The sequence below is a fragment of the Pipra filicauda genome, unplaced genomic scaffold (assembly GCF_003945595.2).
Source record: "Pipra filicauda isolate LSUMZ 115617 unplaced genomic scaffold, ASM394559v2 scaffold260_size1094732_pilon, whole genome shotgun sequence".
Lineage (NCBI taxonomy): Eukaryota > Metazoa > Chordata > Aves > Passeriformes > Pipridae > Pipra > Pipra filicauda.
The window spans coordinates 157,360-167,050 of record NW_024104377.1 but is presented as its reverse complement, the minus strand read 5'-3'; positions in this window follow the sequence as shown (position 1 = coordinate 167,050).

The window sequence follows — 9,691 nt, the reverse complement described above, 5'->3', positions numbered from 1 at the left end:
TAAACTTGACCTTTGATTAAATAAGATCTTGAAGGCTCCAGTAGCATATGTAGGCTAAGGAATGGCCACAGTTAAGTTCATGAGAGACATCTCTAACATGAAGAATAAATGTTAACAGCATGAAAAATCTTACTGATCATCTCCAAACTTATCTTGTTGTGACTGTGGGACTATTGGACTTGTGGGACTTGAAGGATCCAAGCCCATGACCTCCAAATTTGTGTTAGGAATTAGTGAGAATTGAGTAACTTGGCCTTCACAGAGATGTGCAAGCTGAATGCCATTTAATTTATGCTCCTAACATCTCAACAGAGAATTTATAAAGTAATTTAGCTTATACTTTTAAACCACAATTAATTTGTGAGAGCAGTTGGAGTTTGTGGCTAATTTTTGCTTCCTTATTATTTTGCAAAAATTATTACATAGGAGTTAATCAGTTAATCACACCCTCTGATCTTTTCTTCAGTGAATTTGCATTTCTTTTCAAGTGTAGTCAGGTATGCAGTTGGGAAAAGACCTGTAGGACACCAGTGTTGTTCTGGTTGTTGAGCTTTTAACAGCAACTGCTCACATTTTCCTGCTCAGAGAATATACCTGCCTATGTAAAAAAATCTGTGTTAAAAGATCTGATGTGAGTTTAGCAAGGATTAATCACCTTTTTTTTTTGTAGATTATACAGAGGTAATTCAAGAAACGAAATTTCAAGAAGGCCAAGAGCTTAAATATGTGACCTTAGTCCAACTTCTGGAACAATGAACATCTCCAGTTGTCTTCTGTAGCTTTTAGCATTAAGTAATTTATTTATACATTTAAACATGACTTTGATGTCAGCTTTAAGCTTCTTTAATAGAAATTTCCCATAGAATCTAATTCAAGAGGGCAATTTAACTTTATTAATGTGGGAGGAAATATGAGCATAGTGTGAGCTATTTTTTAATCTTAACTGCCATTCCTGCTATTGCAAGAAAGTGCCTTACACCTATCTGGAAAGCCATTATTAGCAAACTGAATAATTTATCACTTCCAATTTGCAAGAAATTAGCCCTGCCTAAGACTGAAATCAGAAGCCATTTAAAAAATAATAATTCAAAAACTTATGTCGGGTTCCTAATTTGAGGAACAGTAGGAGTGTCCTAATGTGCAGTTCAGGGAGCATTATTTTAAAACCTGCATCAACCTTCCCTCTCTATAAAAGCAGGTGAATATGCCTTCCTGCTGTCTTATGGGCATCGTTACATGTATTTCAACTGAAATTTCACAAGTGGATAAAAATGGGAAACTGTAGTATGGAAATCTCTGGGCTTCACCTTTTTAATGCTATTTAGAGAGATACTCTGCTATTCAAAAATTACCACTAATATATAGAATGGAAACAGAGTTAACATATTTTATCTTTAAAATGAACTCTACATTATTTGAAGTGTATGATTTTTTAATTAAATACACTTACATTTAATTAACTGCAGGTAGTTATGGAATCAGTCTTTAAGTTGTGTTGAAAGAACAGCCTGACTCGTAAAATAGGGGAAATCAGATGCCGTAATAATTCATAAATAAATAAATATGGCAAAAGGACAGAGTTCATGGGACAATCTTATGTTAATTACTGTCAGGTGAAATTGCACTGAATCGAACTTATTTATGGTTCCCTTTCTACTTATGGAGCTATCCACAGTGCAAAGTCTGTGTTAAATGCTACCAAGGCTGACAATAGTGTTTCCTGCCTCTTTTGTGCTGTGTAAACAAACACTCATCAGTGAGGAAGCAGACTAACATTTTTTATTATCTAGCAAGATATCAGCTCCACTTTAAACAGAACTATGATTAAAAATTGATGAGATACTGGAAATGTTTAGAATCTGAATTACATAACAAAAAGAGACAACTATGTGTACGTAAATATTATACACACGAGGGATGGATCGTCAGGCTGTATTTACTAAGGTGATGTTTCTGTGTAAACTCCATTGCTAATTAGAGGTTTGTTTTGGAGAAGACGACACAAAGCCAATCAGTTTGATGAGTAGAGAGCTTAGGAGCTGAGCTCTCTAGCTGTCTTTGACTTTAATTAAGAAATGCCTGTGTTTAAACAAGTGAAAACATTAGCAAGCTTTAGTCAATGATTATCTGCAGCAACACTGCAGTGCTGGATTTACTGTTTCTGAATTCCTCCCTGCACATTTCTGGTGGTCTGCAGGGAGCAGGCAGAGGTGCTGTCCTGTGAGAGGCAATTAAAATTCTTCCCTATCTGCAAAAACTTTCTTTTCTTTCCCCTTTCCCTTCCATTACCCTGCAGCCCAAGGTGACCCTACTACAGGTACTCCCAGGAATGTGCAAATCTCTGATGCGAGGCTCCATCAGCCTGAAGATAATGTTTGTATATCTCATCGTCCCTGAATTCATCAGTTTTTCTGGTTTTTTTCAGCTTTCCTCATTTTTAAAAGCAAGGAAAAGAACCCTGATGGTATCTCATGCACAGTACAACCAAGCAAAGTTTTCTTTTCTTTTTTTTCCTTTCCTTAGCCTCTTCTGTAAATGCTATAAAGGAATAGGTAAATCCTATTGCTGTAGGATTTTTGGTAAAATATCGAGAACTACATAAGATTGGAAGTTGTTCTAACAAAGAAGCCAACTATAAAATAAACAAGACAGCTGTAGAGTTTACACCGTGATTTTGGGGCAATACATTATATTATAACATTTCCAAAGTACATTACAAACTCTGTAAGCTGATGACACAAACAACATATAAAATTCAATAATTAGCATGACAATGAAGCCACAAACAAAAGGCCCTACAGGAAAGCCCCCCAATCTTTAAATCCCAAACCCGAGGACTAACATGTAGGTTAAGAACTTTCCTAGGAGTCTGGGTTTCTGGGGGTTTTTTATTTTTTTTATTTCCCATAGAATCATTAAGGTTGGAAAAGACCTTTAGGATCAAAGACTTTTAGGATCAGTAAGTCCAACCATCAGTGTAGCACCACTACCCTGTCCATCATTGAACCACATCTCAAGTGCCATATCCACATGTTTTTTGAACACTTCCAGGGAGGGTGACTCCACCACTTCCCTGGGCAGTCTGTTCCAATGCTTTACAATCCTTTCCATGGAATATCTAAATATCTAAAATTCTGAATATCTAAATTAAATCTCCCCTGGCACAACTTGAGGTCATTTCCTCTTGCCCTGTCACTTGTTACCTGGGAGAAGAGACTGACACCCACCTCACTACAACCCCCTTTCAGGTAGTTGTAGAGAGCAATAAGATCCCCTCTTAGCCCCCTTTTCTTCATGCTAAAAAACCCCAGCTCCCTCAGCTCTTTCTCATAAGCCTTCTGCTCTAGACTCTTCACTGACTCTGTTGCCCTTCCTTCTCTGGACTCACTCCAGAGCCTCAATATCTTTCTTGTAATGGAAGGCCCAGAACTAAACACGTCTATCTTTTACTTCATGGGGATATCAGATGCTCTATTAATTCATAAATAAATAAATATGGGCAAAAGGACAAAGCTTATTTTAAGCATTGAAGTTTTTGCACTAGTTCAACTTTCAGACATTGCTAAGTTATTTGTGATAGGGCTGTGCCTTGGTGCTTTGTATTCTTATAGAATATTTAATTGGGTTCTTAATCAAATTGTTAATACTAATACAAAAGTAAATTTGTTTCAAAAGTAGAGAAGTACTTAAAACGTATTAAAGAGTAAATACTTGTAATAAAACATAATTATTAAAAACAAGAAATATAAACTACTGTTAATCAATTTAATGTAGTTTCACTTTTAAGACGTGACAATCTTGCTACACAGTGAAAGCTTCAGTAAGCTTCAAGTTTTCGCGATTTTATTCTGCAGCCCTTAAGGCAGCCACAGGATGGCACTGTAAAACTGCAAGTCAAAACCTCTACTCCTTTCCTATTAACACCCACTTCAATGCGCTTATTGAAATCAATGCAACCAGTAGTCACAAAGCAGATCCCACCAATTTCCTCTTTAATGGCATATTTTTTTTTCGTTTTCCACACTTTTCCCAAAGCAAATCAGCACCCCTAGGTTCAGGGTCACACAGACCCTGCTGCTGGCCGCTCCAGGCAGGGACTTGATGCTGGCAGTACCCAGCGGGAGGCTAGCCAGCTCTGGATGCTTCAGGCAGACACAACAGCCACTCCGATGGAAAAAATTACGAGACAGGCTGTCTGTAGTGGAGTTTTCCTGCTCCTGAGCAGTTTAACATTAGATTATTTGATAAAGCGTGAGTTTCATGCATTTATCTGTCACTGGCCTGATGTAACTTATTAGCTGCGTGAGTGTCCTCATCATGCATATAGTGCCCAAAGATTGGCAGTATTGGGCTTATTTCACACTGTTCCCCTGACAGCATTTCTGTAACAGGCAGAGTCCAGAGAAGGTTGCAAAAGTGTGGGTGGGAGAGAGATGGGGGTGATTATGTGCAAGGTTTGAAAATTGTTGTGAATACAATGGGTACTTCTTGGCTGTAGCGCTTCACTACATTTAAGGATGTAATATCTACCTTTTGCTTCATCTAAATGCCACATTATCCTCATCTCTTTGAAAAATAACTTCCATGGAGCCATTTATTCCTTAAAAATTTCTGATATTAGGCTCCTCCTGGTACCATACTGAACTAGCCTATTTGCATTTGACGAGTAGGATGCCTTCAAAGTTCACAAGTTTAATTGCTTTGCCACGGTAATGGGTTTAACTTTAATATATTTTGTGTAACATTATGTAATACTGACAAAATTCCACATCCCATCCTGAAGCAAATCTCTCATTAGAGTCAGTTTGAACTTTAGCACAGAAAAAAAAGGTGAATAACTGAGCCTGGAATTTGGAATTACCACATGCCAGACTTTGCAGCAGCGACTACAATGAAGCCAACAAAATCCAAAGAATTTGCTTGAGATCAAATTTTTTGCTAGCACTAAATAATTAATAAGTAATTGTTACTAAAAAGAAAGACTATCTAGGGAAGCTAATAGCTGTTCAGTTTAAATTCAAATGTCTTTTTTCTCTAATACATATTTTAAAACACCTGTCTTTAAAATAGAGTTCATTTTTGTGCCCATGTGAATTGGCAACCCATTGTGAAAGAGCCTTTCCAAGAATGTCTGAAACATATCAGCTATCATGACAATTTTCAATAAATCATTCCTGGCTGGGAGTCTCAGAGGAAGAGAAACTCAATGATGATTGAATTATCCTTTTATCTCTAAAAGTGATCTTTCTCAATCTGAAGGACTGAGGCACTGTGAGGAAATGGATTTGAAGCACTAATATTTTTGCTATCATGATTCCCTGTTCTCTGAAGAGCCAATGTACAAAATTTCTACTTCATAGATGAGATTTCACAGGGCAGAGTTGTAAAATGGCCAGTGACTTGATGAAGGGATTGGACTATAAGGTAGTGATAGCCATACACCACCTAAACTCCTCTTGCAGAAATGCTGGGGATGCAGAAATGCACCTCGTTTAATAGCAAAGTCAGTGTGACATGCATACAGGGCACATAAACTGGGAGTTGCATGGCTAAACCAAAAGTGACACCTCTGAAATAAAAGTTAAGGTCACAACAAGTACCCAATGGCTCTGCTCCATCTACCAGGTTCCCAGCCATGTCTGTGCCATGAGGCAGAGCATGTCTGCCCAGGCTTTGACTTCTTCACCTCCAGAGACAGAGGAGGAAGAAGCATCTGTAGTCAAGGCATGATTTAAAGGCAGGCCAGATGTTGCTTGCGGAGCTGAGTGTCCCCCTCTGGCCAGAGCACATCAGCTGAACATCTTTTATTCACAGAAAGATGAATGTTTTCTGAATATGTTTCCGAAGGACATCACCTGTTTTGCAAACAGCAAAATAAGCACACGCCATGGCTTTTTAGCTTAAAAAAAAAAAAAAGGGGTGTGGCCATGCTCCTCTGGCAGTCCCAATCCATCCGGAAACGCAAGTAACAGTCAGAGCCAGTGAAGGGCAATGCCATAAGCCACCTACAAATTTTAAAGATCATAGTTTCAACACCTCTCTGAATAAGGAATATTATGACAAAATGCCAAAAAATTATAAGATTTTAAGTCTTATTTTTTTGTAATCTGAATGCTAGCAGAATTTGAGTATTTCCTTAAAACACATATCACTGGCATATTTTAATCACATCATCAGTTGAGGCAATCAGTAAAAACACAAATCCTACATCGTACATATATTTTGACATATCTAAGCACCTGTTCTTATATAATTGATTAAGTATTTCAATGGCTGCTTTATGCTCTACTAAGATGCTCAGTGGTTTAGAGAGAAGAAATCTCACAAATGAACCTTGCAATTGCAAGCCTTACACAAAGCCTGGTTCCTGTACTCCAGTGTCACCTGCATATTCCTTAAAAGTCTTTGAATTAACACCTTAAATATTTATACAGTGACTCCTTTTCCTAGCTTCTGTCAGGAACTAATGGGCTTTCAGTTAATAAATTATATGATGTGCATTTAATAACTTCAGCAATGTGTGCAAACCTCTGTTCAATGAAGATGTACAGACTCACACATTTCTATCTCACCTACCACAACAACTGAACAAATTCAGTGGATGATGTACAATTACTTCCTGCTAAAATGTCAACAGAGAGTTTAAATAAAAGGAAGTTAGCTGTTCAGGCGTACTTTTCTATTAATCATTAGAAGAGCTCTTTCCATTGTCAGAAGTAAGGACAGGATGCAGAGACGTGATTGTAAGAAGAAAATTTTTTACTTTAGTATAAGTGTAAATGGTGTTACTTCCAAAATAAACAATATTGACTGACATTGACTCTGAATTTGGCCTGTTGTTTAGAAAATATTTTTGTCTGGTTAATGCCCCAGAACACAAAATAGCTTCGCACAGTCACAGGTATTCTCAAATTGCCTAAATGCAATGGATTGCATAAAAACGTTATTTTTACATACAAAAATATACATAGAACATAATACAATGTTAATATAATTTTAGTAATCATGTTGGAAATACGCAGTGTAGCCCCATTCCTTATAAAAATAGTGGCCACCTATAAGGAGACATAACCAGAGGTCATGGTAATATTTAGCACTATATTTGGGGTTTTTTAAACTTTCTTTTCACTACCATGGAACCATAGAATCACATAGGTTGTAAAAGGCCTCAAAGATCATCAAGTCCAACCGTTAACCCAGCACTGCCAAGTTCACCACTAAACCATGTCTCTGAGTGCTACCTCTACACATCTTTTAAATGCCTCCGGGGATGGTGACTCCCTCACTTCCCTGGGTAGCCTGTTCCAATGCTTGAGAACCCTTTTGGTGAAGATATTTTTCCTAATACCCAACCTGAACATCCCCTGGCACAACTTGAGGCTGTTTGCTATTGTCCTATCGCTTGTTACTTGGGAGAAGAGCCTGATTGATACCCACCTGGCTACAACCTCCTTGAAGGTAGTTGTAGAGAGCAGTAGGGTCTTCTCTGAGTCTTCTTTTCTCCAGGCTAAACAATCCCTGCTCCCTCAGCTGCTCCTCATAAAACTTGTACTCCTGATTCTTCACCAGCTCCATTGCCCTTCTCTGAACATGCACCAGCACCTCAATGTCTTTCTTGTAGTGAGGAGCCCAAAACTGAACACAGGATTTGAAGTGTGGTCTTCCCTAGTCCTGCTGGCCACACTATTCCTGAAAAAGGCCAGGATGCCACTGGCCTTCTTGGCCACCTGGGCACACTGTTGGCTCATGTTCAGTTTCTGTGGATCAACACTCCCAGAGTCTTTTCTGCTGAAAAGCATTCCAGACAATCTGCCCCAAGCCTGTAACACTGTATGGGGTTGCTGTGACCCAAGTGGAGGACCCAGCACTTGGCCTTATTGAACATCACCTAGTTGGTCTCAGCCCATCAAATAAGCCTGTCAAGATCCCTCTGCAGAGCCTTCCTACCCTCCAGTAGATCAACACTCCTGCCCAACTTGGTGTCACCTTCAAACTGACTGAGGGTGCACTCAATCCCCTCATCCAGATTACTGATAAAAATGCTAAACATGGCTGGCCCCAATACTGAGCCTGGGGGAATACTGCTTGTATTGGAAGACCCCAAATTGCCTAAATGCCTCATGGAGTAAGTCTTCATCAGGGGCCAGCCTTGCCTTAAGTCAGTACAGAGCAGGAACTGGAGCTCCACTGTCAAAAATGTGGTGTTGGCAAGGCTTACACCTCTGCACCTGAGCTGTGCAGTGGAGACTGTGATCATTGGTGTCCTGAGAAGGGCTCACTATAGAGCACTTAAGGAGGAGGCTGGGGCTTAGTGCTCTGGTGTCTTGCCTAATTCTATTTCCCTTGGTTTTTTGTTTTGTTTTTAAAGCTGCAGTAGTAAAACTTAATTCTTCCTACAAGCTGTACATATAGTAGTGGAAGAAATATAGACCTGTTTGCACCAGAGAGTACAACCGCCCTTCAGAAGCTAGTTAGGACAACTCAACCTCTGTAGCACTGTTAGGTGCTGCTGGTTAGTTCTCTGGTAAAAATATTAAGGGCAATGGCTGGGCTTTCCTGATGGCTGGGCTTTCCTAATTAAAGCAAAGCAGGGAGAAAAGTTTGCCAGGCAGTGAAATGAGAGAGAGACTGTTACTCTGTTATGGCTGATATTCTCAAAAATCAGTGGTGCAGAGCTGTGTTTACTGCATAGAAACAGAATCTCTTACAAAATTAGTTAACATTTTTGCAGTAGATATTATATGCTGCACAGAGACAACTCATTGTCTCAGTCTCTCTTCAAATGCTTTTCAGTGATTTCCTGGATAGTTCAATAAGTTGTCTGTACACCACTTCTGTAAGGACATGCTATGGTTGTATGCTGCTGCTAATGGAGAATTCACTTTAATTTATCACTTCTACCTTCACAACACTTTTTTTTTTTCATTCAAAGCACTTATTTGAAAACTAATAAAGCATGTAAACGTTAGAGCAATAGCTAAGATTTGTTTATGAGATTTACGAGGAGAGTTTAGGTTGACACAAATAACATCTCTAACTAGTCAAGTATTGTTCTTCCCAGAAGACTGATCCAGGAGAACAGCAGCAATTATCAATATTAAAAGACAACATGCCATGTCCAGTGCTTTCCATTTTACCTGTGTCCATATTTGTACACATTGTTTTGCTGATTAAAAACAGAAAGAAGTACTTTTGGCATCTGAGTGTTTCTGTATGAGACCTGATTGGTGTACAGTCCCTTCAGCCCTGTCTTCAGCAGCAAGTGCCTCAGAGGAAGGCAAATTTACATCAAATTGGCAGGTCCTTAGATTGTCCTCCAGTTTACAGTTTCCTAATCCTAATCCTGGCTCAGTCCCTGTGGCCTGAGATGTTTTCTAGAGCCTTTGATAAAATTGACAGGTAAAATCCTCCCACCCCACCCCCCCAAAATCTACATAATTCTCAAGTCTGTATGTTGCTCTATCCAAATTTGTGCCATTTTTGCCAAGCCTACCTGTGTGCTTCTTTCTTCCTGCACTTCTTACAAGGTTAGCAATTTACAACAGCTTTGAGCAGCAAAACCCAACTCTCTCCCTTTTAAAATGCTGATTCAAAGTAATTATTACTCTTGGGTGAGTGTAATTTAAGGGATAATCATGCAGCTTGCTGTTGCTTACATTCACCTTTTCCCTCTTGTTTAGGAAGCAGCCTT